Source organism: Rhipicephalus microplus, chromosome 5 (assembly GCF_043290135.1).
Source record: "Rhipicephalus microplus isolate Deutch F79 chromosome 5, USDA_Rmic, whole genome shotgun sequence".
Classification (NCBI taxonomy): Eukaryota; Metazoa; Arthropoda; class Arachnida; order Ixodida; family Ixodidae; genus Rhipicephalus; species Rhipicephalus microplus.
The window spans coordinates 202,855,886-202,882,740 of record NC_134704.1 but is presented as its reverse complement, the minus strand read 5'-3'; the positions used below and the strand labels follow the sequence as shown (position 1 = coordinate 202,882,740).

Below are 26,855 nucleotides of genomic sequence, written 5' to 3'. Positions count from 1 at the left end.
GAAAAATGTTTTGTATGAACTATGCTTATTTTGACTTGTGTATATACATGTGTATACATAAATAAGAACAGGACGGCGACGAATACGGCAACGCCTAGAGTTTCCACACTATTGCCACGGCCGCTGGATAAAAAAAAAAGGAAGCCGTGGTATTGCTACCGCGTGCTCTATGTGGCTCAAAAAAAGGCTGCGCTAACTGTAGGCGCGTAGCAATTATATTTATTATTTTTAACATTTGACTGATTCTTAGCTGAAACACCCTGTATGAGACAATGTAACTACGTGAAGCAGTTAATAGACGTTAGTCAATCAACCTTCTGCAGATGTTCCTGAGCCGACAGATTGAATGCAAAACTTCATCAGAAATAGTTTTTTTTTTTTTGGCGAAGGTGGAGCCCTCAGTCCAGGGTCCCTGTGGCCTTTGCCATCTTGCAAGCTCTGTCGATCAGCTTGAGCTGTCCTTCAGGCTTAGAGCAGGACAGCGCAGCATCCCACTGCTCTGGTGTTGGTGTACAGTTTCTTGGCACTACCTGTGTGTGTTGGCAGGCCGATGTCACGTGGTAAAGTGTGGTGTGTTTTCTGTATAGCGGGCATCTGTTGGTGTATATTCCCGGATAGATTTTAAACAGAAGACTGTGATTGGGGTACGTATTAGTCTGCAGCTGTCTCCAGACAACCGACTGCTCTCTGCTGAGGTCTTTGTGGGGAGGGGGTATATCCTCCTCAGGGCTCTCTGGTGTTCTAAAATTGCTCCATAGGGTCTAGTAACTGTGGCTGGTTCCTGGTTGTTGTGCGCCCCCCGGTCGGCGTATTCTCGGGCAATGGCATCGGCACGCTGGTTCATTGTCACAGTTTCATGGCCTGGTGTCCACGTAATGGGGCAGCTCGAGAAGTTGATTTTTCTTCCCTTGAGTATGCGGATGGCAGCACTGGATATGCATCTACTGCTGTACCGCCGACACGCTTCTTACGAGTCAGTTACTATTTCTGTAGTAGACTCTTCGCTCTGGTATGTGATGGCGAGCGCGATCGCTACTTCCTCAGCCTCGAGGATGTTGTTGCTTTTGATTGAAGCGCTGTTGACTTCCCTAAGTTGGTGATCAACAACGCTTACAACTGTCCCGAAGTGCTCTCTGTATGTGGTCGAGTCAACATACAACACGTCGGTCTCGCCTTCAAATTTTTTTTTGTGCTTCTGATCTGGCTTTTTTTCGAGCCTTATGAAATTCTGGATGCATGTTTTGAGGTATTGGGCTGACTTCAATAATCTGGCGAATGTCCTTTGGTATGCTCGCCGTATTATTGATTTCTCCGCAAGCATCCCTCATGCCCAATGTCTGCAACGTGTACCTGCCTGTAGCAGTCAACAGTAATCTCATTTTCTGCGCAACTAGATGTGCCTAGATGTGTTCTTGCACTGAGTTGTTTATCCCGAGTTTAAGGAGTTTCTCTGTCAAGGTGCTGACAGGTAGACCAAGGGCGCACTTGTAGGCTTTTCTGAGGATTGCCTCTAATTGTTCTTTTTCCTGTGGGAGTGGTGTTAAGTAGGAGACACTCTATACAATCCTACTGACCACGAGGGCCTGTAAAGCCTACAAGTGTCCTCCTCCTTAATACCCCGTCTTTCGTTAGAGATTCTGGTGATCATTCTCATGATTTGCGCTGTAGTGTTTGACAGCTGTCTGATGGTGTGGTCTATACGACAGTTGCTTTGTATCCACATGCCGAGAATCTTAATTCGGGACACTTCTGGAATCTTTTTCCCCCCTATACAGACGTCTATAGAGTTTTGCAGATCGTATCCTCGTCTGTAGACTCAGAAATTCTCATTTCTCCGGAGAGCAGATGAGGACACATTGACGCACGCAGTCGTGAACTGTATCAGCTGCGCGTTGCAGAAGATATTGTTTTTGGCTTAGAGATCCTCTTGTCACCCAGATTGTAACATCGTCTGCGTAGATGGCATGTCCGAGTCCTTCAATGTTTTCGAGGTTCCGAGCTAAGCTGATCATAATAATGTTAAACAGCATCGGCGATATCACAGAACCTTGGGGTGTTCCTTTTGTGGGCGTATCAAATGTATCAGTCCGGATGCCTCCTATACCAATTGTGGTGGTTCTGTTACTGAGAAAAGCTTAAATGTAGTTGTGTATTCGCTTTCCACAATCTAATTTGCTAAGCCCCTCTAGCACAGCCTTATGACTGACATTGTCAAAAGCAGCCTTAAGATCCAGTGCAAGTAGTACGTTTTCGCCATATTTTGGGACATCGATAAGCACCTCCTCCTTGATTTGTAGAAGGACGTCCTGTGTTGAGAGGCATTTTCGGAAGCCGAACATGGTGTGCGGCATGAGTTCGTTGTCTTCCAGGTAAGTCTTCAGCCTCTGAAGCACGATTCTTTCGTATACTTTTCCCAAACATGAAGTCAACGAAATGGGTCTTAAATTTTCATAGCTTGGAGCCTTTCCAGACTTTGGAATCATTATTATTTTCGCATGTTTCCAGTCGTTTGGAACGGTACCCTCTTCCCAATGTTTGTTGACAAATTCTGTAAACCTTGTGATAGATTTGTTATCGAGGTTCCGTATCATAGTGTTGCTGATGCCATCCTTTCCTGGCTAAGTGTTCTTTGTTGCCGACAGCATAGCATGTCGAACTTCTTCTGTGGTAATGGGTTCGTCCAGAGTGGCATTAGCTACACCAGTGTATGCCAGGCTGCAGTCAGTATTCGTTGTATCGCCAATATAGCGCAGCTTTGTGTGTTCTAGCAGTTCCCGGTCTGTGCCTTTGAATCGGTGTGCAATCTTTTGAGTCGTCTTACAAGTTTAAGTCTTGGTCGTGGTTGGGTCTTTGAGAGCCCTCAGCAAGGCTCATGTCCTTTTCCAACCTAGTGTACCTTGTAGCTCGTTGCATTTTTGGTCCCAGTTGCGCCTTGACAGCTTCGTCGCATACTCTTCAGCTTCCCTGGTGAGTGCGGCGATCCTAAGTCTCAGTTTGCGGTTGTGTTTCTGCCGCTTCCATCTTCTTAATAGGCCCCGGCGGGCGTCCCAGAGGTGTAGGAGATGCTTGTCCACCTCGGACGTGTTTGTAGATAGGGTACCTTCTTGGATTAATCGTTTCTAGTCTGCCTTGATTCCCGAGACTCAACTCTCAATGTCCGCAATTTCTTTATTCTCGAATTCTGCCCTAGTTTTTCTAAAAGCTTCCCAGTCTGTAAGTCGAGCCAGGCCATGTCGCTTCTTAACCGGGAGGGTTTCTATCTAGATACGCAAAATTCAGTGGTCACTGCCAAGCGTTTCCCCGCCGTTTTCCCATCGGGCCTCCCTGACACCTTTAACGAACGCCAAGTCCGGGCACGTATCTCGGTTGATACTATTCCCCACTCGCGTTGGTTGAGTGTGGTCTGTAATGAGGCTTAGCCTTCTGCGATCAGCTTCTCTGGCCAAATCCCTGCCTTTCTGAGTTTCCTTGACATATCCCCAGCTCTTGTGCCATGCATTAAAGTCTCCAAGGATGACAAGACCCTTTTTTTTTTGCCTGCTGCTTGTTCTGCCTTGCGCAAAAGGGAGCTGAAGTTAGTTTTCCGCTGGCTTGGTGGGCTGTAGATATTGAGGAGAAATATGCTTTTGTCAGTTCTTTGTTTCGTTATGATTTCAATGAGAACGTGGTCAATGTCTGTTGCATCGATGTCATGTCTAATTGTGGTGACTGCTTTGGCAACCAAAATAGAGACCTTACTTTGGCCAAGACCCTCATAAACCGAAAAGCCAGTGAGTTTCGGTGAGCAGCCGGTTTCCTGGAGGGCGATGACGTCTGGTGAAGTTGTGCATTTATTGATGTATTGATTCAAAAGACCTTGCTTTCAACGGATTCTATGACAGTTCCCCTGCCATATTTCGAGGGTTTCCAACTTGACCGAGCACATACGGCTGCTCATCATACTCAGGTGATGGCCGAGCGAAGGGTTTAGCTCTGGATTTCATGGCCGTGAGTAGCACCAGACGTCCTCTATTCTTGCGCGCCTCATCTTGGATGTTAGAGATGAGGTTGCTAATATTTGCGAGAGCACTTTTCATGGCAGCCATGGTATTTGTGAATTCCTGGCACCCTACGGTGGCTGTCAGCGTTAAGTCTGGTTGGGGGTTAGCATTGGTATGTCCTGTTCTCAGGACCTTCATTTCATCTATGACATTGTAGTTCATCTATGAGATTGTTTAGTTTCTGCCGGAGTTCGGCGTTTTCTGCCCTGAGTGCCTGAATAGTCTGTCTTAATTCTTTTACTTCGTCGTTAGGTGGTGCACTGCCATTCTTACCGACCATTACTGTGTGTGTATTTGTGTTGTTTGGAGCAGTGGGACAGGCAGAGAAAAAAGGCACTTTCCTGCTCACCGTACCGTCGTCTTCCTTCCTGGTGACGGGTTTCTTCTGCTGATTTTTCTTGTTTTCTGGAGCCTGCCGGGTCCTGGACGCCGATCTCGACCATGACCGTGGTTTTGATGCTAATCGGGACCTGAATGGTGAGCTTCCATCTCTGCTGAACTAGCGTTCTCGGGCCCGGCCGCGTCCATCGGCGCCTTGTGCTCCGGCGGCCGTCTGCTCTTTTGGTTCTTGTTCTTGGTCGTGGGCTTCTCGATCTCCTGAGGCGTTTCTTGCACTCTTTTGCCCGCGTAGGGTGTGCTTCCTTTCATAGCGCACACCGGGGCTCACAGGTGTGTCCGTCCTCTATGACTGGCTCGGTGCAGTTTGAGCAGACAGCAGCGTCTGGTTTTGGGCATACGTCTGCCCTATGCCCAGGCTTGTAGCATATATAGCAATCTTGCCGCGATGATCGATAGAGGTAGCAACGTGTCTCACCACCATAGTAGTAAATATAGCGCGGGACGATCTTGCCCTCGAAGGTAATGACGGCACTTTGGGATTTTCCAAGCATTCTTGCATAAAGTATTTTCACTCCTTGGGTACGCACCCGAAGATGGGCTAGTAATTCGGTTGGCGTGGTCCCGCCGTCCAGTCCGTGAATCACACCCTTGCACGAGTTGTCCGGCGCGGCTACCTAAGCCATCACTGCATAGTATTTTGCACCAAAACGTAGACTTCGAAGGCTCTGCACAATGTTGGTGGTCTCCATACTTGGCGTGCTGATTATGACAATGTTAGATTCATTGCGCAGGCGTATAAGCAGGTTGCCTTCGCTGCAGATGTCTGGGTTACCACATGTCATAGTTATTGCGCACGCCATCTGATGCGTGCTTAATTGATTGATGTTGAGCCCATCCCTCGGTCTAATGATGACCTTGAAGTCGATTTTCGACAGTGGAGGCAGTTTCTCTTTTCGAAGAGGATTCCCTTTCTGTTTATGTTGGCTTGACACTGATTTGCCTACCGCTTTGGACCCGGTCTCCGGAACGGCAATCAGCCTTGAGTTGTGGTACGTTGCAGTGAACCACCCCCGTTGTCAAAAGGCTTCTTTTGCGAGACGCTGGTAGCATTTTCTCCGCCTTGAGTTTTTTCTTCGATCAATGTCGTGGCTCCAGTTGACGCAGCCGCGTCGTCGTCAGCCATTCTCGCGCGTTGCGCAGAAACGCGAGTAGCCACTTAGGCTTAGAGCAGCGTTTTTCACCTTTGATCTTCAAACAAGCAGATTTTCAGGAAATATGGACTTACGGTTAAAAACCGGTTATCCACCGACTGCGTTTGATTAGTAGAAGACGGTGCAGTACTTCATAAGTGGCGGCTATGAGGTTTTCGGGGTGAGATGCGGCGTCGAGGCGGGAGCTTATGCGAAGCATGTTTACTTCGACTCAAGCCGACAGAAGAAACATCCCAGCGTGAAATCAAGGAGGCCATGTCGCATTTATAACGCCGCAGGATTTTTAAAGATAGGCGCAGCGATGCGCAAAGCAAACCTACCACATGTTGCCGGTTATCTCGTGTAGCAAATACGTTGAATATTTAATCAGGTTATTATGTTAATTATGCAATATTCACTCAATATCTCGACAAGCACGCTCACCATTATCAAATTTTCCGAAGCATACGTAGGCATGATAAAATGACTTCTAACTGCACCATTTTCAACAACGTACCTATTGCGTACTCATTTTTCCGGCTGAGCGCAAGTAACATGTTGCTGAAAACTGCGCAATTCTCAATTGCATACTAATCATTTTTCCAACAGCTATCTTTTTTCTGAATCTCTGCTCTCCTACAAAAAAAGAAAAGGTAGGCGTTGTAGCAGTTGCTAGCTTGCTCTCTCCCTCTTTTCTCAGAGTCTTGTGTATCTATGTATGCAAGTAAGTAAATAAATTTTCTGGTTGATGAAGACAGCCCGCGTAATATAAAAAATAACACGTAACTGCGCTCTCTCCCGTAAAAGAAATGAAGGAGCTCCCTCTAATAAGACGACTGCAAGCAACCACTCCAACTCTTTTCCGTTGAAATAGAAAATGTTCCACACTTTGGCAACGGTGTATATAGAGGTTGGCCGCAAACAACACACGTAGAAATATTGCAAGTATACCTTTCGCTCAACTGTACGGCACCATCATGATACATATCTCACTGCCACCTATTCTCGTCCATAATGCGACTGGAGCACTTATGATTACGGTTTGACTCTACGAGATCAAAGTGATGCGTGTTCCTTCCGCTGGGGAGCGCGCAGAAAGGGTGATCCGTATTGTTTCTTTCTGCTTCTTTTTTTTCCTTGGTGCTGGCTATTGCACAGTGATCCTGTATGAAGGCGACCCTTCCTGATGCTTGTGGAAGTCCCATTACGCGTCACTTTCTAATATTTCGCAGGGTTTCTATTAACAAGAAAACAGAAAAATTGGCTAAGATCGCACTAATCCACGCGAGGACGCTACTGAAGCCTAATATGGGTGCTGCTAGGTTGTTTCCATGTTTTATCTAGCTTGTTTCTGCATCAATTCTCAGTGCAGAGGGGCTCAAGTTAAAGGAACACTAAAAAGCGAAATCATTTTTGCGCACTAAGTACAAATTCACAATCCCAGAACACCACAATAACAACTACACGACGCTGATCAACGCACAAAGAGGCGGCTGATATAAGAACTGGGCAACGACGCTCGCGTTAGTGACAAAGATCTAGAGGAACTGCTTCCCTACCTGAATGGATAATGCAATCTCCTCCTCCGACAGTTCATGAGCCTTACCTTAAAGCAAGAGTTACTACCGATGCCGCCATCGCCCAAATACATCACAGTCAGAGAGCCAAAAAGGTACAGAGGCTTCAAAAATGGCAGCGGATGTCGCGTAGCACTCAGTAACACCACTGCGCACTCAAAAAGCCGGTTCAGAATGCCACACAGTGTGCATCATCGTCCACAGATAACCTCCACGACAAAAACCGACTAAGTCACCGCTTTGTTGAGGTCTCATGACCTCGATGCGCACTCTCCTCAGTAGTACGATAACTCTACCACGATGCGCACTAAAAATTTTATTTGGATTCTTTGCAGCCAGTTCTTGCAAGCCTTTTGTGAACATTTTGAATTCTAGTCTTCTGCAGAGCAACTGGTCTCAAAACGCACCCCAGTTGTGACTGTCGATGTGTATATGTGTGCGCGTATCACTTGTTCTCTATTCCTTCTAGCTTTCTTTCCTTCCCTTTCTCCTTCCCCCAGTCCCCCAGTGTAGGTAGCAAACCGGGTACAAACGATTAACCTCCCTGCCTTTGTCTATTTCTCTTTCTTGGTACAAGCGAGAAAAGGCACAAAAAAAAATGCGGGTGGCGACACCACTTCGAGATTTCCGCACCCAACACCCGTGATGTAAGAAATTTCGAAGGCGTCTATACTGGATCGTATACGTAGCTTCCAATAGATGAGGGTTGAGCACATTATTATCAAAGGCTGCAAGAGACATAACAAACGGAACTTTCGAGAATTTCATACAGCCAATGCCCCGAAAATGCCGAAAATACATTTATCTCTTACCTCGCAGGCGGAGATTATGGCGCTAAATTCAAGAATGATACTTCAACCTTGATTTCCTCTGCTAATAGTGAGCTTACGATAGTGAAACGTACGGTACTAGAGTTTTCATAGTGAAGTTTCTCAATCTATACCAAGTCATTGTTCCTCTTAATGTTTCTTTAATCTACCGACAGTCACCCACAAACAAGACACGGATGTTGAAACTCCAAAAACAAACTCACGCTGAAACCAAGCGTTCGCACTCCTCCTGAATAAACGAACTTGTCGTCTATCGCTTCGGGGCCTTCTCGCAGCCGCTGTTGCCTTTCTTGTTTTCCTAGTATTCTCTCTCACTCGAGGTCTTGTCTCAGTTATTTGTTCGTATAACTACTGGCTTCTTCATTTTAGAGTACCGCTAGTGAGTGGAGGGATTTGCCAAATTTCCGTGGTGCGCACCCCTTCATGGTGACACTTTTCTCACACCAACCACAGCTAGCTTAAAATCTTCGCTTGTTAAAATGAGCAATAATCAGTGCGTTGCTCAAAGTAGCGCATATTTTTTCTAGACACGTTGCAATCACATTTTGATAGGCAAATGCTTATGCAATGATGACTAATGAAATATTTTTCAGTAAAGAAAAAAATTAGTGCCTGCTCATGTGCACCAGCAACAAAATATTTACCAGGATCGCTTCGTGTAACGCTGATCCTCTTTAAAATCGTGCTGTGTGATAGCTGCAACACCTTTCATATGTTTACATACTTGACCTCATGTTTATATATGGTAAAACAGTGTACATAGCAATGAAGCCGCGTAGCTGGAAAACCGCTTAGAGGGCGTAATATTCTTTGCTCTATATCATAGCGTGCTTCATGAATATTTCTCGTAGTCTTGACATTTGAATAAATACAGTCTCAAATATAAAATTCAGTTTAAAGCACACGTCCAGTCACTTTCCATTCTCGATTCCCTTGTTTTTAGCACTGTGGCATCATTTATTGCAGAGAACCATCCAGCCCAATAATATGCATTCTCGCACAAGAATGTCCATTTAACGCGAATCCCCCCACCCCCGTCAAATAATTCTCTCCCACACACGCCCGACGGCAGGGCTCTATTTCGATCAGAAATAGCGTAGCCCGTCTCAACTGTCCTGACGTGCTACGAGCTTCTGCCCCCGCGCTCCCACCGTTAGCGTGGAACCAGCGCTCTTGAAGTGGCTTGAATAATGAACATTTATTCACTGCAGTATGCGGGCAAGCTTATACAAAAATCCCCTTCCCGAAGTATGGTAGTGCTCCAAAATATTCTGCTGAAAACAATTTCTGTTCATGGAAGTACGCACGCATGACAGTAATGATCAGAGCCAAGCACTCTGCTGCGACGCGGTTACCGCACGCGGCGTTTAGCCTGATAATGCGCACAGTATTAAGGTCCCACACACTCATACGGTGAAATTGAGGGATGGTGCTTTCAGACTTAATGCCTAATTTAAAGAAATACTAATTGAACAAAGGTTACAAAGCGTAAGCGTGTATCATTATTAACATGTCAAGCATGAATTGCATTAAACAACGCATAAAAAATGAATACGTACCTCTAAATGTCGTCTGAAGTTGCTTGGGTTCGCTTTGCTCTTGGATTTGGTCATCTTACAGTGCTTGCACCTGTACACGTTCTTCCTTTCGTCTGGCGTGCTCCCAACATACTCGTAGTGTTCTTTCAAATATTCAGGTACGCCATGGCGCGGAGAACAAACCTGATTGACAGTTTACTTGGAGCTGCCTTCAGCCATATTATTCGCCTTTTTAACTGCTTGCCTTCAGCCGCCTTACAAGGGGCACGAGGTTATAGTTCCGTTTTCAGAGCGTCCACACAGACACAACTCAGCGGTCAACTTCGTCTGTGGCCAAGAGCGTTGTGTCCACAGGCACTCACCGGTCGACTCTTTTTGTAGCGATGATTGGCCCGACGGGGCTCACACAACTAAACGCAGTGCACACAGAGGCTTTGGTATATATGACATCTTGCATTGACTTGCCGAATGGTGCCCGCACGGACACACACACACACACATGCACACACACGCACACACACACACACACACACACACACACACACACACACACACACACGCACACACACACACACGCGCGCGCGCGCGCGCCAATACAGCATGCGTTCTGCGCCATTCGAGTAGGCTGCATGTCCTGGCGCCACAGTGCACCGTCGCGTCGGCGCCAGTCTCGGTTCAGCCATGGCAGCTCCTCTCTGTTTCTTGTCGTCACTCGGAGAATGCAGCTTGTTTGCTAGTATTGCATTCGAGAAAGAGTTTTAGTAAACTGCGGAGACACGTAAAGCAAATACGGTACGGGACTGCAGCCTATTGCACCTCCTCATAATGTTCAGTATTTTAAGAACCCATCATTACAATTCCATTTCCTCACCGTGCTATTACGTCCCCTTCTTCAGATACTGTTTTTCATAAGCTGCTCACGGTGAACAAGTATGGCAACATACCATGTCGCAACCCTGATGCCGCCAGCCATAACTACATTATCTACCCATAATGATCAGAAATAAATATGGGAACTTCATGCCGTTTTCTGCAGTGTCCTTCGCAGCGTATGAGACAATACGCAACGCATTCGCACTGTTTAGTTGGGTATGTATGTATGTATGTATGTATGTATGTATGTATGTATGTATGTATGTATGTATGTATGTATGTATAAGCGAGGCCTGTTTTGACTGCTCAACTCAAAATCACGGACAATCTTTTCACAGTTCCTATTTTACTGTGCCCAAACAGCTTGGTAAGTTATGGGGACGAGTTGTATAAACATAACAATGCTAAATTTGAATTCCACCCATTTCTTGTTGCTGTGACTAGACAGAGTGGCAAAGGTTATCGAAATTGCTCAAAATGAATACTTCACTGCATTTAACAGTAGTCGCGCGAAACTAGAGCTGGAGTCAGTTGAAGAACTTGAAAGAGTTATAGAATGAATTGTCACCCCAGTGTGTGCGATTTGATCCCTTCTGTTGCATTCTTCCAAGTGAAAGTATACCCCTAGTGTGCACCGACTCTCAGCTACAATGAGAGCCTGTTTCTCGTATTGAAAGCGATGATAGATTTCCGTGCATATATTGAGAAGCCGAAGAGCACTGACCATATCCTGCCATCATGGAATATCGTTAACACCGGAAACTGTCACCTCACTGGCTCTTGTGTACTTTTAGAGAAAGATAGAAATTCGATAATGATTGCTGGATTTCACGGTTCCAAAACTACGATATTACTATGTAAGGCGCTGTAGGAGAGCGTTCCGGAAACTGCGACCACCTGGCGTTCTTTAGCGTGCACTTACATGTAAGTACATGGACCTTGAGCATTTCCACCTCAACTGAAAATGTGGCCGCTGCGTCTGCAATTCGATCCCGCCGTCTGCGGGTCAGCAGTCGAGTACTTTCGCCCATCGTGGCGGGTGACAGAATGTTTTGGGAACAGGTAGGCTAAGCTGTCTGTAAAAAAAAAAAAGGCACTTAGAGACATGGTCACAACAGTAAGTTGAGAGGCGTTTGTCTTCATCTTTCTTGTTTCTGTTTCACACCTAAAATGAAGCTATCACTGGCTCGGACGCTAATATCGTTGTGATGTTCGGTCATGCACAGCCATACTCAATCCCCGCTCCCCCCTCGATTCGTTCATGTCACATGTTGAAGCATTCACTTGCACTCGCGCACATCAGCGTTTCTTGACGTTACATTTAAACTTCCGATCACTGGCGTCGTTTCACAGACGCTCGATAGCGTTCGTTTAAGTCCGCCTACATCTGTATTCATATACTTGCTAGTAGCCTAGCACTCATTTATCGGCACTTGCGTTCATACATTTGCTCACACTCGGACATTCACTAGTTTTCATACTCAGCCACTCGTATACCATTTTTGCGTCTACTCATATTCAGAAGTGTTCGCTCGCTCTTATTCTTATATACACTAATTTTCACCGATATTAGTATTGAGACAAACGCACAAGCTCACATTCGTACATTCGTACGCCTACACGAATGTTAGTGCTCGCGCCATATCATAGAGAGCTTCATTCACGTGACCACGGACTTCCCAGAACTCACTCACGCTGACAAGTCCGCTCACGCTTATAGACATTTATTTTCTCCTATGACCACGCCTTCTTACACTTACTTGTGAACACTCACGTAGATACATCTTTCTTAAGTCCAATCGGAGAAATGTTTGTTCACTTTCAAGCCGCCATGGCGATACAAAGGTTACTGTGTTCAGCTGCGTTGAGCCTACAAATGAAAGCTGGATTCTGGTCGTGCCGAGTGCATTTCAAAGAAGACTAAATGCTATAAGTGAATATACTACGTACATTCGGGTACACGTTAAAGGACCCAAGGCAGTCGAAAATTTCGAAGCCCCTCGCTACCATGTGTCTCATTCCTTGTAATCAAATGGTGCGTTTGGTGCGTGAGAACATCGAGAATTATTTCATGTTTTCACACACATGTTTATATTACACAACCTCCCTACCGTGCAGTACCTAGATAAAGAAGTGGCTAGTAGCCGTGGGAGTTTTCGACGTTATTTTACGCTGTGAACTTGTTCGTAATTTTTGTCAAGACGGCCTCATCAAGTGTGAGGCCCACAGCCCACAGGGCAGCTTGGCTTTATGCTCTTCTTTAGCAGAGTATCAAGTACTCTAACTCATTAACCACCTTTTCTAACCCCCCCCCCCCCCCCCCCCAAATACTTCAGTTCTGGCTGGCGTGTCCGCTGAACAACATTTACCGGTAGCTAGACCATAATCGCTCACAATTACTCACTTTTTGTATTAATGCTTTCTCTTCTCACTCTAAAGACCCCGTACACCGTTGAATTTTGTCATTCGTCTTAGGCATGAATTACGCAATACAGCTACCTAATACAGTCTCTACTTAGGTTGTTTAATACGATAAACTATTATGCGTTGTCAGACATCACTGCCTGCGAGACACGGCTCTTAATTTCTTCTTCTATCCGTGTTCTCATAAGTAGTCCTTGAATATACACCTTAGTTCACGAAATCTATTATGCTTTGCTCAAATTACTATGCTTACCAGGAATTTCGGCAACAATAAAGAAAGAAACCCCTTGGTGGGACACTTGATTGATTGATCGATTGATTGATTGATTGATATGTGGGGTGACGATAGTGATAGCGCGAAAACAGAACGACGCCAAAGGGACAAGGAGGAGTCAGTTTGTCGTCGTTTTGTTCTCGTGCTATAGCTATCGTCACGTCATACCAACCAGCTTAAACCACCACACTTCTATGATATGTGGGGTTTGACGTCCCAAAACCACCATATGATTATGAGAGACGCCGTAGTGGAGGGCTCCGGAAATTTCGACCACCTGGTGTTTTTTAACGTGCACCCACATCTGAGCACAAGTTAACAGACATGTTGAAGCGATGCTCTCATTGCGCTCATTTAGGTCATTGCAGCACTGGAGCGGATAGCGAGCACTAATCACAGTATTAAGATAGGTGAAAATTCAAGGAGGAAGGCAATTCCTTCCTCCGTGTAAGAATCCTCTGCTGTCCTAGGCGTGAGTATGAACGCGAGTGAGCAGTGGTGAGTATAGTCATGAGCAAGAACGTGAATGCGTACTCGTCAGTGTGAGTGGACGTGATTAAGCACTCAGTATGAGTAGTCGTGTGTAAACGTGAGGGAGCCCACATGAGGGTAATCGACTGGGAGTGATTGTGGACGTGAGTGTGTACTCATAAGCGCGAGTCGATATGCCGCACAGAAAAGTCAGCGACACACACACAGTGAGTGGTCGTACTGAGGTAGTGAGAGGCCCGAATGGTGCTCACGATAACTAGCGGCCTGTCGTTGACCAGACAAGTGGTATGAGGCAACAAAAAAGGTTTATTTTGATATCGTGTAAGCCCAATAATGGAGGTTGGATGTTGGAAGAAAACAGGTAGCAGAACTAGCAATAAGATGACAAGATTTGACTTTTCTTCCAGAGATAACTGTCATTCGTGCAATAACTGTCATTCGTGCAGCGCGTTACGATCGACGGGCGTGTCGCTGTTTGCGGCGTTGCCATTCCGAAAGTGGAATGATTCCGGAATTATTCTACATTTTCGCACACTTGGAATGGGAATAGAATGGGGGACAACACTTGGAAGATTGCAATGTAAATTGAATTGGAGTGGAATTGAAGCGGAGTGGAATGGAGTCTTTTTTCTGAAAATAGAGTACGTTTTCATCCACGCTCTGTTAATGAAATTTTATGCATTAGTAAGTTAGAGCCTCGAATTTAGCAATAAAGCAGGAGTTTTGAAATGGCTTGGCGGATCACAAGCACGGTACATTTATAAGCAGGCCTCAGCCGCCGGCTCTCTCCCCACCCTTCATTTTTTTTTCTGCTTGCTTCTGTCGCCAAACGCGACTGGGACGAAAAAGCCCTTCCTTTTCTTGGTTTATGTGTACTGGTACTACTGACGCAGTACACGTGTTGACTGCAAGTTTTCGTACACCAGCTTGCACCCCGTCTCCCCTCATACAACCCCCCACCCCCGTCACACACACCCTTTCGAAGTGCTGTCATTCCTGTCTAGACACATAGGCGCCTTTGCCCAAAACTAAGCCGGCGAAGGTCTGCAGGTCAGCGCAGCGCAGTCGTACACGATGAACCGTGTTGTCTCTCCCTTCGTACGAGGAAGAAAGAAAAAACTTTTCAAAGCATAGGTTCCGAGACAATGCAAGACAGCACACGTAACCACGCATGGACACGGCGGCGCCTCTGCGGAATTCCGACGCCACGATTCTCACCGAAGAAAACCCACGTTCGCTCGCTCTGTTTCTAGGGGAGGAAGAAGGCAGCCCGGGTGGCGCAGCCGGCTTGGGAACTAGTATTGTAACGCACAACCACACTGGCTCTTGCACCCAGTTGCTGGCGCACGCAGTTTTCGTACGCGAACATGGCTCACTGGAAACAGTTTTTTGAAATTACACGTGTAGAAAACAAAGAAGCTGCACGCTCCAAACTTTGCTCCGAAACTATACCTGCTGTATCCAGAGTATCATCGACTCTGATTCGGCTTTGGAAAAGAAAGCACGAGCCACGAGAGAAAGGGCTGGGAAACCAGACGAAAATGACGTCCGCCTTCACCTCTGGCTTTATGCCTGCTCTTGACGACGTCATGCTGAATATGATTTGCATAAACATGGAGCCTATTGGTGTCATCGAGAGGGAGGGATTTCTACAATTTGTAAACGCAAGTTTGACAATTTTATAAGCCGCCTTTGATTAAAGTAACGGCTTTGAATTCTATCAAATCCAGGCCGTCCCTGGCTACAAGTTGCCATCGCGGGATGACCTCAGAGAAGTTGCTGCCCGAGTAAGTATAAGTGCTGAAGACCGAAATATTATTGTCCTTGGCGTGAGCGGAGTACGTTTGTATCGCACTCGACGTGTGGACGTCGCGTTTTATGACGGGTTTCTTAGCTGTCAAAGCAACATTCGTGGAAAGCCACTTCGCGGCTGACACGTACCTTCTCATTTTCACTCACCTGATAGGGAGCGACACAGGTGCTCAAATCCGCTGCGAGTACGACGCAACTTTGTAGAAGTGGAACATCGCTGACCAGGTCAAATATGTGTTTTCACACTTTTTTGCATGCGTTAACTGTTCTTATTTCATTTTCTAGGTCATCCGCGTGGTGGCAGATAACGCTCAATCGATGTGAAAGGCTTTTGAATTTGCTGGGTGGGAAACTGAAAAGCACGATGAAGATGACAGTTTTGACGACCGATTTATATGTGGGTTTTAAGGTCCCAAAACCACCATAACATTATGAGAGACACCGTAGCGAAGTCTCCAGAAATTTCGACTACCTGGTGGTCTTTAACGTGCACTCAAATCTGAGCACTCGGGCCTACAGAATTTTTGCCTCCATCGAAAATGCAGCTGCCGCAGCCGAGATTCCACGCGCGACCTATGGGTGAGAAGCCGTGTACATTAGCCACTAGACCACCACGGAGGGGCAGTTTTGACGACTGCCCGGAACGGTTTACCAATGAGTTTAAGCGAACTCCATCAATTGGAGCAAATTCGATTCGGCTGCGCCGCGCACAGCCTGCAGCTTAGCGTTAAAGACGCCGTTCAGCAGACGCCGTTCAGCATGTGCTGATGAATATTGTTATCGTTTCATCTTATATGCATCAATAGATACGTCATCCATTCACAACTATGTTTACATAGCCAAGATTTGTTAAATAATTTGCCATGAATGCGTGGGCAAACAATATAGGAATATAATAATTGTAGTTTAAAAAGGGCGGACAACTGTACTTATTACAGTTTCGATGCACGGAAGCTTTATTATGCAGCTATCCGCATCCGATGTCTATCTGAAATTTCGTGCGTGCTTTGCTACTTCATTTCAGGAATTCGTGGAGCACTTGCTGCCGTGATCGAGGTCACGAACTCTGCTTCCCATCAATTAATTGCTGCGGATCATTTTTCTGCGGCAGACCAGGAAGCCAGTTCGAGGTCTTCTCTCACCACTTTAATAAACTGCTCTGAAATGCGTAGAAAGACAAACAAAAATGATCAAAACCGCACATCACGCAAAGGACGCCCATGTTGTTCGGAAGCTATACACAATATAGATTTGGATTAGGTTGGTTCCTTGTTCAAGCTATTTTCGCTTGCTTGTATTTTGGGCTCTCTGGTATTTTTCTCCTTTAATATGCTTCTAATGCATATGTTGTATTTCTCTTTCTGGAACTCTGTTGCATTGACCGTTTGCATTACCTGTACTTGCAAAGTCAATGTTCACTAATTGTCATCCTCATTTTATTGTAGGACCCAAGTGCCGAGAAAATCGTACAAAAATGTGGTGCCATCGTTGCGTCTATACGCAACAGCACCGTCGACACGGAAGAAGTGTTTAATGCGGCCGGTCTGCATTTGGAATCTCACAACGCAACGAGGTGGAATTCGCCGCTTCGAATCATGAGAAAGCTTGTTGCCACTCTTTCCAGTCATCCAGGCCTGACAGAAACCCTGCACGCGTGCAAGAAAGTTAAACTGTATAAATATGAACTGAGGCTGGCGGCAGACTTGATTGAGCTTCTTTCCCCATTAGAGGAAGCTACTTGCTGCAGAAAATGCATGAGACAGCCGGGCTTTTACTTCCCACGTGGCGAAATATCGAAGTTTGCCTCCCGGAAACCTTAAACAAAGGCACAGGCGCACTTCTTAGCAAATGGTCAGCTAAAGGCCTACAACGTAGCCTGGAAAAGCGGTTCGCAAGCACGTGGGCTGACTTTTTTTTTTTATGGGAGCCCTCCTAGACCCACGGTTCAAGTGTTCGTGGTGTGGTGGTGGTATTAGTTAGAAGAGGAAAAAGGCACCTAATTTCTGAAGCTCGGTAGGGAGCACGGCACAGTGCCTGTTCGTGGTGTTCATCTGCAACAGCCGAGCAGATGCGTTCTGCTGTTCTGGGGAGGGGACACCTTCTTTAGGGCAGGGCAGCGCCAGCATCGTCGCGAATGCAGACACTGAAGCAGAGCCAAGCAGGTTGATGTTTAAAAAAAAAATATCAGGCAAAGTGATAGTGCCCACCAAGACAATATGCCTGGACCCATTTCAGGAAAGATTTCGCTATATCTTGCTAAGGGAACTTGTGCAGACACGGTAAAGCCCCTGTGCTATTGAAAAGCGAACAAAAGCCGTTTTTTCTGCTTTCCCGCATCGCAAGGGCAGTTTTCAGCGACTGACGTGAAACACGTTTTTTTTCTAAGGCATCCCTGATGATGACAGCGAAGTGAAACCGGCTGTCAAGCACTTCTTTCGAGCAGCTCATGTTTGTGAAGCGAAACTCGCAGCCATAGGTATACGCAACACCATCGCATTTTTTTCTCTTTCTTTAAAGACCTAGCAGTCGTCATTTAGATTTCTGGTTTTAGAAAACCAGATGGTGAAACGACCATTGAGCTCATAAAGTTTGCTTGTAAAATTTCGACGATTAAAACCGAAACAAAGCTTTTTTTTTTTTTTTTTTCAAATTGTATTGCTTGTCATTGCATCCTTTAAAAATCACGGCGACACCTAAGCACGTTTTACGACGTAGTGGTTACCAAAGAACTAGTGACCAATTACCTAACGTGTTAGTCTTATAGAAAGATTTTGGAGCCAATGAGAATGAATTAAATTGTGGGTGGCCTGTTTTAAACTCGGAAAGCTGCGAGCGACTGATACTGCTCTTAGGCAGGATTGATGTTCGGAGAGAAATTGTTTTAATGAGTAATAAAGCATTTTGGAACATCGAACGAACAACCAGGCGTTACACAATGTGAATTGCGTAACGAGTGGGTCGTCCAATGCTTCAACAAACTAGAAAACTTGTTCTTGATCAGCTATTACTGTGGCACATACCAAGTTCAGGCATAATTCTTCATCATCAGCTACTGCTTAAAGACATTGAACAAAATCTTAGCAAGTGTGTAGCGTATACCACGCTTCTCCGAAGAACGACGTAGGATAGCATGTGAATGCTGGCCTACAACCCGGATGGTAAAACAATTCGATTTCACAAATGAGGTACCATCCGTTTCATGGCCGACCCACCGTGATGGGTTGCGCCAGAACTCTGAGGAACAACCAACCAACCAACCAACCAACCACAAAAATTATGATTATTTATGGCATAGTGGGTACTCAGCAAGTGGCGGCATTTACCCAAATAGTGTTTAGAGAAGACTTTTAAGGCTGCTCTCCCAGCTTTCGCTGTGACTGTGCTGCGCGTTCCACGCAGGCCTGGCGTTTTTTTTTTTTCTTTAGGCTTTTCAAGTATTAAATATTCATAAAAATAAAGAACGTACTTGAAAACAGAGAGTGCAATACTTGTTTTTACCGTTCATATAGGACAGCATAGTCTTTATATAGAATATAAACTACAGTATTATAAAAAATTGAAAATTATCGTTATCCTTTTTCTTCGCATCTGCTCCTCACTTGGTTGGGCTCGTAGCATACTCATGTGCGCATCACGAAGCAGGAATCATTGAAGAGAAATGTATTTTGCTATACGCTTAATTGCTACTATGTAATATCATGCTAAAACTAGTCGTGTAGGCCTATGTACATGTTTTAATGAAATCGAAGGTTGGCCTGCCACGGTGGTTTAGTGGCAAAGGCTGCTAACACGCAGGTCACGGGATCGAATCCTGGCCGCAACGGCCACATTTTCTCTATGGAGGTGAAAACGCTTATAGGCTGTGTGCTTAGATTCAAATGCATGTTAAAGAACCTCAGGTGGTCGAAATTTCCAGAGTCCTCCACTACGCCATCACCCATAGTCATATGGTGGTTTTGGGACGTTAAACGTGAATAATTATTATTAAAGTCGAAGATCACTACGCATTCTCTAGCTTCACTTTCAGTTAGCTAGAGCCAAGCCAGAGCCAAGGGTAGGCATGATGTAAAAGTGTATATGAACGATCTGCGTATTTGTAAAAGAGAAACCGAGGGAAAGTTAGTGTATAAACAAGTGCGGCAGACATTAAAGGGAGAAACAAGTTATCCGTGCGCGTTGGCCGAAGGATACACCCACACGAAAGTGGTGTATACTCTCGGTACAGCCCGAATTTTATCCCATGAGCAGTTTAGTACCCGACAGACATTTGCGACAAGCGAAGAGATTCCATACCTGCGCACAGGCGAACACAAGTTCTCACCCCATTCATGCTTGCGAGGTGCGCTTGACAAGCGTGACTTTTGCGGCCCAGTGTTGCCTAATCGATATAAAGGCACAAGGTGCCTGAACGGTGCCCTGTTCCAACTGATACAAGCAGATCTTGGGGGTCTTGCTCCGGTTTAGGCATTTCTCCATATTCACGACCACTCCACACATCTGGCAAAATTGCTTAGTCTTCTCACACACTGATTTGGTCGGCAGAAAAATACGCTATGTTTTCACTTTTGCAGTGACATATTTAAGCCTAAACGATATTAATGCATCACCATTCGTTTAAACATGCTGATCATGCAAATACTATGGGTAGCGATAGAACTGCCCCTACGGGAATCAGCAGGGTGAGCTATTGCACGAGATTTGTCATCAAGCTACTAGCCCTGGACCTTGGTAACGTGTTTAGCGTGCTTATGCAAATTCGAACTATTTACCCGGGCACAGATTTGTGATATCCTTCTCCTTCCAAGGCGTATATATTTGTTCACACGAAATAAATGCTCAAAAACATATAGAGCGCTAACAAACAACGTAAGGCAGACGAAAAAGCAATTTGCTCAATATGTTAGCTGTCAATGTGTTTTCGAATTACGTTTACCAGCACGCCCAAAAAAATGGCAATGCTTAATTTTTTTTTTTGCAGTTCATGTTTCATCGGTTGACGTCAGCTTTATGGGGCGTTCATTCTTAACTCAATGAAACTGTCAATATGCAGTTCCGACGATAAGGAATTACAGGAATGGAATCGAACAGCCTGGCCATTCCCGGAGTGGGAATGGGCAAAGTTTTTTAGTTTCAAGGAATTTAAAGGAATGGAATTGCGGCATGTTTTCATTCCCCGGAATAGAATTGGAGTGAAATAGAGGCACCCATTCCGCAACACTGGCGTGTGGAATACGACAAAGATCACGCGGCTGGTGGCATGCTTTTGGTTCGTCGTTCATCACGGTACGCAGTGCCTGTGTGTCCTCGCGCCACTGCACATGATTGCGTCGGCGCGTGTCTCGGCGCGGCGGCGACGGCACCTCCTCTCTGTCTCTGAAGTGCACTGCTTGTTTGGTAGTACTGCGTTCGAGAAATAGTTGTGAAAACTAGAAAGTTAGGAATGTACGGAACCCAAATACGGTACAGGACTTGGTAGAGTTGGTACACCCCTCCTCTCTCGTTCTTTGTTCTTTCGGCGCTCCTAACTCCTGTAAAAGCATCCAAACACCACGAAGGCCTTTAAAAACTACTATGCACGGTGTCACGCCGTATTGTTGCCTGTCAGCCTACGCATTGTTTACAATACACCTGCCGATCGGGATAGGTACTTTAGTGAAATAATATAAGTGCGCTCGTATAGTCATCTTCTCGCATATATAGTTATTTTGCCCTCAGACCTCTTCCAGGACGCACTTTAAACAGAACGAGCAGGAGAGGAGGATCGCTACCACAGACCCATGCCGTATTTACTTATCGTATTAGCGTAATGTGCAGTGGCGTAGCAAAGGTGTAGCAAACCACCCCACCCCCTCCCCCCGCAAAAATGTCTGCCTGCATGCTTGGTAACATGATTTAACTCTTTATAGTGAGCATATTTATTGTAGACGGGGGCTCCGTGACACGGACAACGTGCGCCTAGAAATCATCTATACCTGTGCCTGTTAATCCAATGGCAGCCCGCGCACGCATTGCTGTTGAGCTAAAACTGTCTATCCACGAGTTGAAACCCCTTTGCGCCTCTTTTTACAGTGCTGCCGTAATATGAGTGATACAATCATTCATCAAGGGCGTTTGCTAATTGCAGATTTCGTCTGCACTGCTGAAGGTACAATATGTCGCTTTGAAGTGCGGTTATTGTCAGCCTTAATAACATTTGCTGCGATATATTCAAGGCGCAGCATGCGTACTCTCACTCAAACGTTGAAAAAATTCCGTAAGCGTGCACAACACCCCGACATTCTAAATAAATTTAATAATTTTTTTCTTTATAAAAACTAATTTGAGGCGCAGATATAGTACGGCATTTAAGGGACGGCGCATCACTTGTCAGTTCTCCTTTCATTGGCGCACAACGTGCGCCTATTACAAGAAGGAGTCCCAGCCTTGTTTTTTATAATGTATGTTCCGAGAGAAAGTATTGAGCAGGACTGCGAGGATAACAGTTATTTTCGAAAAAAAAAAAAAAACATGCACGATCGAATTTTAGTTAATTTCGATTGCTCGTTCATTAAAGAAGATGCTCATCGAGCTTGGTTGTTGTCTGTGCAGCGTAACTAATTCTTTCACGAGACGATGGCGTGCATTTGTGGCTGAAAGCGTACCTAAAACTTATGTTGAAGAAACTGCTCCTATATACGCGGAAAAACAGGCCTAACACGAAGGGTATGCCCGTGTTCGTTTTCGCGCCTTCTAGCAGCGTAACACTTTCTTTGGGTACTGAACTATAGATGACGAACAAAAATAATTTATGAAGGCATATTTCTAGCCTCAGAGGCTGCGGAATCGCTGAGAAATCGGAACCGAAGCTCGAATTGGCGGAAACTATTCTCGTAAGAAATCTATATACACCATGTAATTATTGACCTGCTTTCGAACCAATTCTGAAGAGTGTACGAACACTTATCTGAAAGGTCGTGTTACCACTGCTTATAGAGTCAGAATACTTGCCAGTAACTCTGCTGAGTGCGTCAAATGACACACGCTAAGTAGCAAGTGGTTCTACAACTATTTCAAGCTATTCAACTGACTCATATGCGCTAGCTTTGCGCGAGTACTGTTATAAATATTGAAATATTCATTGTGAGCAAGTTCGATAACAATTTCCGTGCTGCCTATAGTTACTGCAAAAAGAGCGACATAGAAAGAGCTCAATTTCGGCATTATTTTAACAAAACGCATCCAAATAAATCACCCAGCTATTCGACAGAGTAAAATGCGAAGTGCGAAAAGATTTTGTGCGATTTTAAGTTAGGCAGTCAAGGTATGTCTCGCTTATATACACGTGTGTCAGCATAGCCAACTATAAAGTGCGACTGCGATGTGCATGTCAAATGCTGCGAAAGACATGGCAGAAATCTGCATGAAGTTCCCATATTTATTCATGGTCATTATGGATAAATGACAACGTGATGATTGCTGGAGGCGTTAGACTTGTGACTTGATCTGTTGTCTTTCCTACTCACTGAAAGCAGCCATGAAGAATGAAGTGTGCAGAACAGGACGTAACAATTTGGCGAGGAAACGAAACTGTAGCAATAGTTCTAAAAATATTTCAATATAAGAACTTTACGTAGACACAATAAAAAGACAAAACAAAACAACAAACAGACATTGCAAGCAACTACGTATTGTCATGAGGCATGACTCATATACCGGGTTACACACAACTTGAAAATTGTAGTTTTGGAAAATGCCAAGCGGTAACAAACTTGCAGAACACGATGTGGACTTGTTTTGAATGACAAACGAGGCTTGTTGAGGCTCCTTACCAACCGTTTTTCTTCCTCCGCCGTGTTTTCCAACCAAGGAAAGTGTAGTGCCTGGTTGACAGGGCGAACGGCCTTTTGTGGCTTTCCCCGTGCGAGTTACCAGACGGCAGACCATGGCGTACACTACGCGGACTTACTCCAACCTTAAAACAGCTCCCTTGTTAAAATTGAATTTATTTGTTTTAGCAATATATGCCTTTCCTTCTGCCATTCTGCCACTCCCTACCCTGACACGCTTCAGAGCCCTTGGGATATCATCACTTTATGTACGCTATAGAATCACTGTGCATACCGTGCACAGATCCACATTCATTCACTCTATTCCATTACTAAGCAGAAAGTCACCACAGATGCAGACAAACCCCCAAAACATCAACCACAAACGAGGGTAAAAACGTGCATGGTGGCGGCCCCGGCACCATGCACCGCCGTTATTGCATAATTGCATAATCAAAGTTATTTACTTTCTCTGCTATGCATGTTCATTTTATTCAATTTCCCACATACTTACTATGCCCTACTAAGTCTCCACCTGGAGCTATATCACCTCTAATAATAAAATCATTATATTTACTTAGTACGTGGATGTGTTCTCCACACGGTATATTTTTTCCACGTTTGTGCGAGTGGACGCACGCTGCACCATGATTATTGACGCAAAATTTATTAAAGGTTAGACGAAACAACACCTAAAGGTGGCTTATTATGCCTTCAACAGTGCAGACACAATGTGCAATAAGTGCCTAATCACTCTTGATAATCTATCCTATCACTCCCATAACGCGAGCTAGTATAAAAACACACATAACGCAACTCGTTAATTACCATTTCATTCGGCTATCCGCAATAACCCTGTGTACGCACACTGCCAATGAACCTTAACCGCGACCGCAGATCCATAAATAAGGCCCCCTGCAATCGTCAGTGCTGGAACGGAGCCAACGAAGTCTCCGCGTGAACGCAACCCACAGAGGAAGGAAAACATCTCCGAAGATGCGCACAATTTCTCGTCTGCGAAACTGCCGTATGGTACGCATTCCTTCTGAAGGCGAGGCAGAGAAGGGAGGCGCCATCTCGACGTTCGCGCCGAGCCACAGAACACCTACCCGTGGCCGGGCGGCCGGGGTGGCCGCGGCACCACGGCGCCGACGTGGCGGCGAGGCCCCGGCGCCCGCCTGTCCCGATAGTGCAGTCAGAAGGGGCTAGGGGCACTGGAATGAACGAAGCAGCTGACCGGATGGCATGGCAACGTCTTGGGTTCTGGCGGGTAAGCATAGCGGTGGCGGTGTAGTATACTGAAGCTGTCAAGAGCGTCTCTATTTCGCGCGCGTGCGTCGTAACCTACGAAAGCGCGTTTTGAGTGCTTGTAACACATTACTGAGATTCTAAACGATGTCTCAGTGTCTCCTACGTGTCATGGCAAACAAATGAATGTGCAGGTGCATCGTAATTGCGCTGAGCCATGGCCTGTTTGTGGAACCTACCGACCCTTAAAGAAAGTGACAATTGTTCAGCTCGATTGTTTCTTGAGTAACCTGAGTACACGTAACGCTACCTCAATGTTAATATTCATCATTGGCCTGACAACATCCACTGCAGGACAAAGGCCTCTCCCATGATCCGCTACTCAACTCGGTCCTGTGCTTGCTGCTGCCATTATGTACCCGCGAACTTCCTAATCTCATCTGCCCACCTAACTTACTGTCTCCCCCTAACCCGTTTGCTTTCTCTAGAAACCCGGTCAGTCATGCTTAATGGCCAGCTGTTATCCTGCCTACACGCTACATGCCCGGCCCATGTCCACTTCTTCTTGACTTCAACTATGATATCCTTAACCCCGGTTTGTTTCCTGATCCACTCTGCTCTCTTTTGACTCTTAAGGTTACAACTACTATTTTCGTTTCCATCGCTCTCTGCGTCCTCCTCAATTTAAGCTAAACCCTTTTTGTAAGCCTCCAGGTTTCTGCTCAGTAGGTAAGTACCGGCAAGATGCAGCTGTTATATACCTTCCTCTTGAGTTATTGTGGCAATCTACCTGTCATAATTTGAGAGTGCTTGCCAAATTTCCTCCACCCCATTCTTATTCTTCTAGTTACTTCAATCTCGTGGTTCGGCTCCGCGGTTATTACCTGCCCTAAGTAGACATAGTCTTTTACAACTTGAAGTGCACTATTACCTATCTCGAAGTGGTTTTTTCTTTCGAGGTTGTTCATTACTTTCGTTTTCTGCCTGTTATTTTGTAGATTCCAAGAGAAAGAAAGCGGAAAAAGGGAAGACAAAGTTTGGTGGGCAGATGAAATTAGAAAGTTTGCGGGTATGAAGTGGCAACAGCAACCAAAGGACCGAGTTGACTGGCGGAGCAGGGGAGAGGCCTTTGTCCTCCTGTGATGATGATGAGTATGTGAATGCCGAAGTACATGAGTGAGTGCACCTGAGTATGGGTAGGCATAAGTATGAAGGTGAATTCTTATGTGAGTGCGGAGATGAGCGAGGGCCTATGATCTTGAGCAGGCATGAGTATGAAGGTGAGTGAGTAACTATGTGTCTTAATTGAGGTGCACCAAAAATTGAAGTACAAAAAGGAGACACCTGGACACGGCGCGCTGTCTCGAGGTTTTTTCCTTTTGTACTTCAATTTTTCGCGCACCTCAGGTAAAATGAATTACCAACTCGCCCAGCAGTCCGTGTTTCTCTAAGAGTGTGAGTAGTCGTGAGTATGAACATGAGCCATGAACAATGAGTGTGAGTAAGCGTGAGTATGAACGTGAGTGAGTACTCATCAGTGTGAGTAGTCGTGAGTATGAACGTGAGTGAGGGCCTATGAGTGCTAGCTGGCGTGAGTATGAACGTGAGTGAGTACTCACAAGTGTGAGTAGTCGTGAGTATGAAATGAGTGAGTACTCATCAGTGTGAGTAGTCGTGAGTATGAATGTGAATGAGGGCCTAGAGTGTGAGTTGGCGTAAGTTTGAGCGTGTGTGAGTACTCATGAGCGAGTAGTAGTGAGTATGAACGTGAGTGAGTACTCTGAGTATGAGTATAAGTGAGTATGAATGTGAATGAGTACTTTCAGTATGAGTATAAGTGAGTTTGAACGTGAGTGAGTACTCATGAGTGTGAGTTGGAGTGAGTATGAACGTGAGTGAGTACTCCGAGTGTGACAAGGAGGGAGTATGAACGTGAGTGAGTACTCATGAGTGCGAGTAGGAGTATGAACGTGAGTGAGTACTTTGAGTGTGAGTAGGAGTGAGTACTTTGAGTGTGAGAAGGAGTATGAACGTGAGTAAGTAGGAGTGAGTGTGAGTAGGCGTGAGTATGAACGTGAGTGAGGGCCTATGAGTGGGAGTAGACGTGAGTATGAACGTGAGTGAGGGTGAAGGCTGAAAAAATTGCGGTGAGTGAGTATGAGTGGGTAGTCTCTCATAGTGCCGACCTATGGTGAAAGCACACGTCGAAAAGCGGAAAAGCTTTTAAATTTGCAGATGAGGTGACAAACGCGATAATGATGATGCTTTTCCTGACAGCAAACACAAAGCACACTTGATAAGGAATGCAATCGCACATTCCATGTGGAGCACGGTTTTGAACAGTTCTTATTTGACGCCCTCTAACTTGAGCAAGCAAAACAAAAAAGACCACAGCAGCGCTTTGCGGGCTAGC

At 45.5% G+C, this 26,855-nt stretch overlaps 1 protein-coding gene and 1 long non-coding RNA gene across 3 annotated transcripts in view; both read right to left on the bottom strand.

The window, feature by feature from the left end:
- The window catches only part of milt (trafficking kinesin-binding protein milt), a 354,950-nt gene that overhangs the window by 24,592 nt on the left and 303,503 nt on the right, over window positions 1–26,855 (bottom strand). The gene's annotated exons all lie outside the window — the stretch shown is intronic.
- LOC142818096 (uncharacterized) overlaps window positions 1–26,855 on the bottom strand; it is a 38,273-nt gene extending 11,418 nt beyond the window's left edge. The window contains exon 1 of the long non-coding RNA XR_012895560.1: window positions 1–26,855. This exon is cut by the window's left edge and continues 3,671 nt beyond it. This is a non-coding gene — a long non-coding RNA (uncharacterized LOC142818096).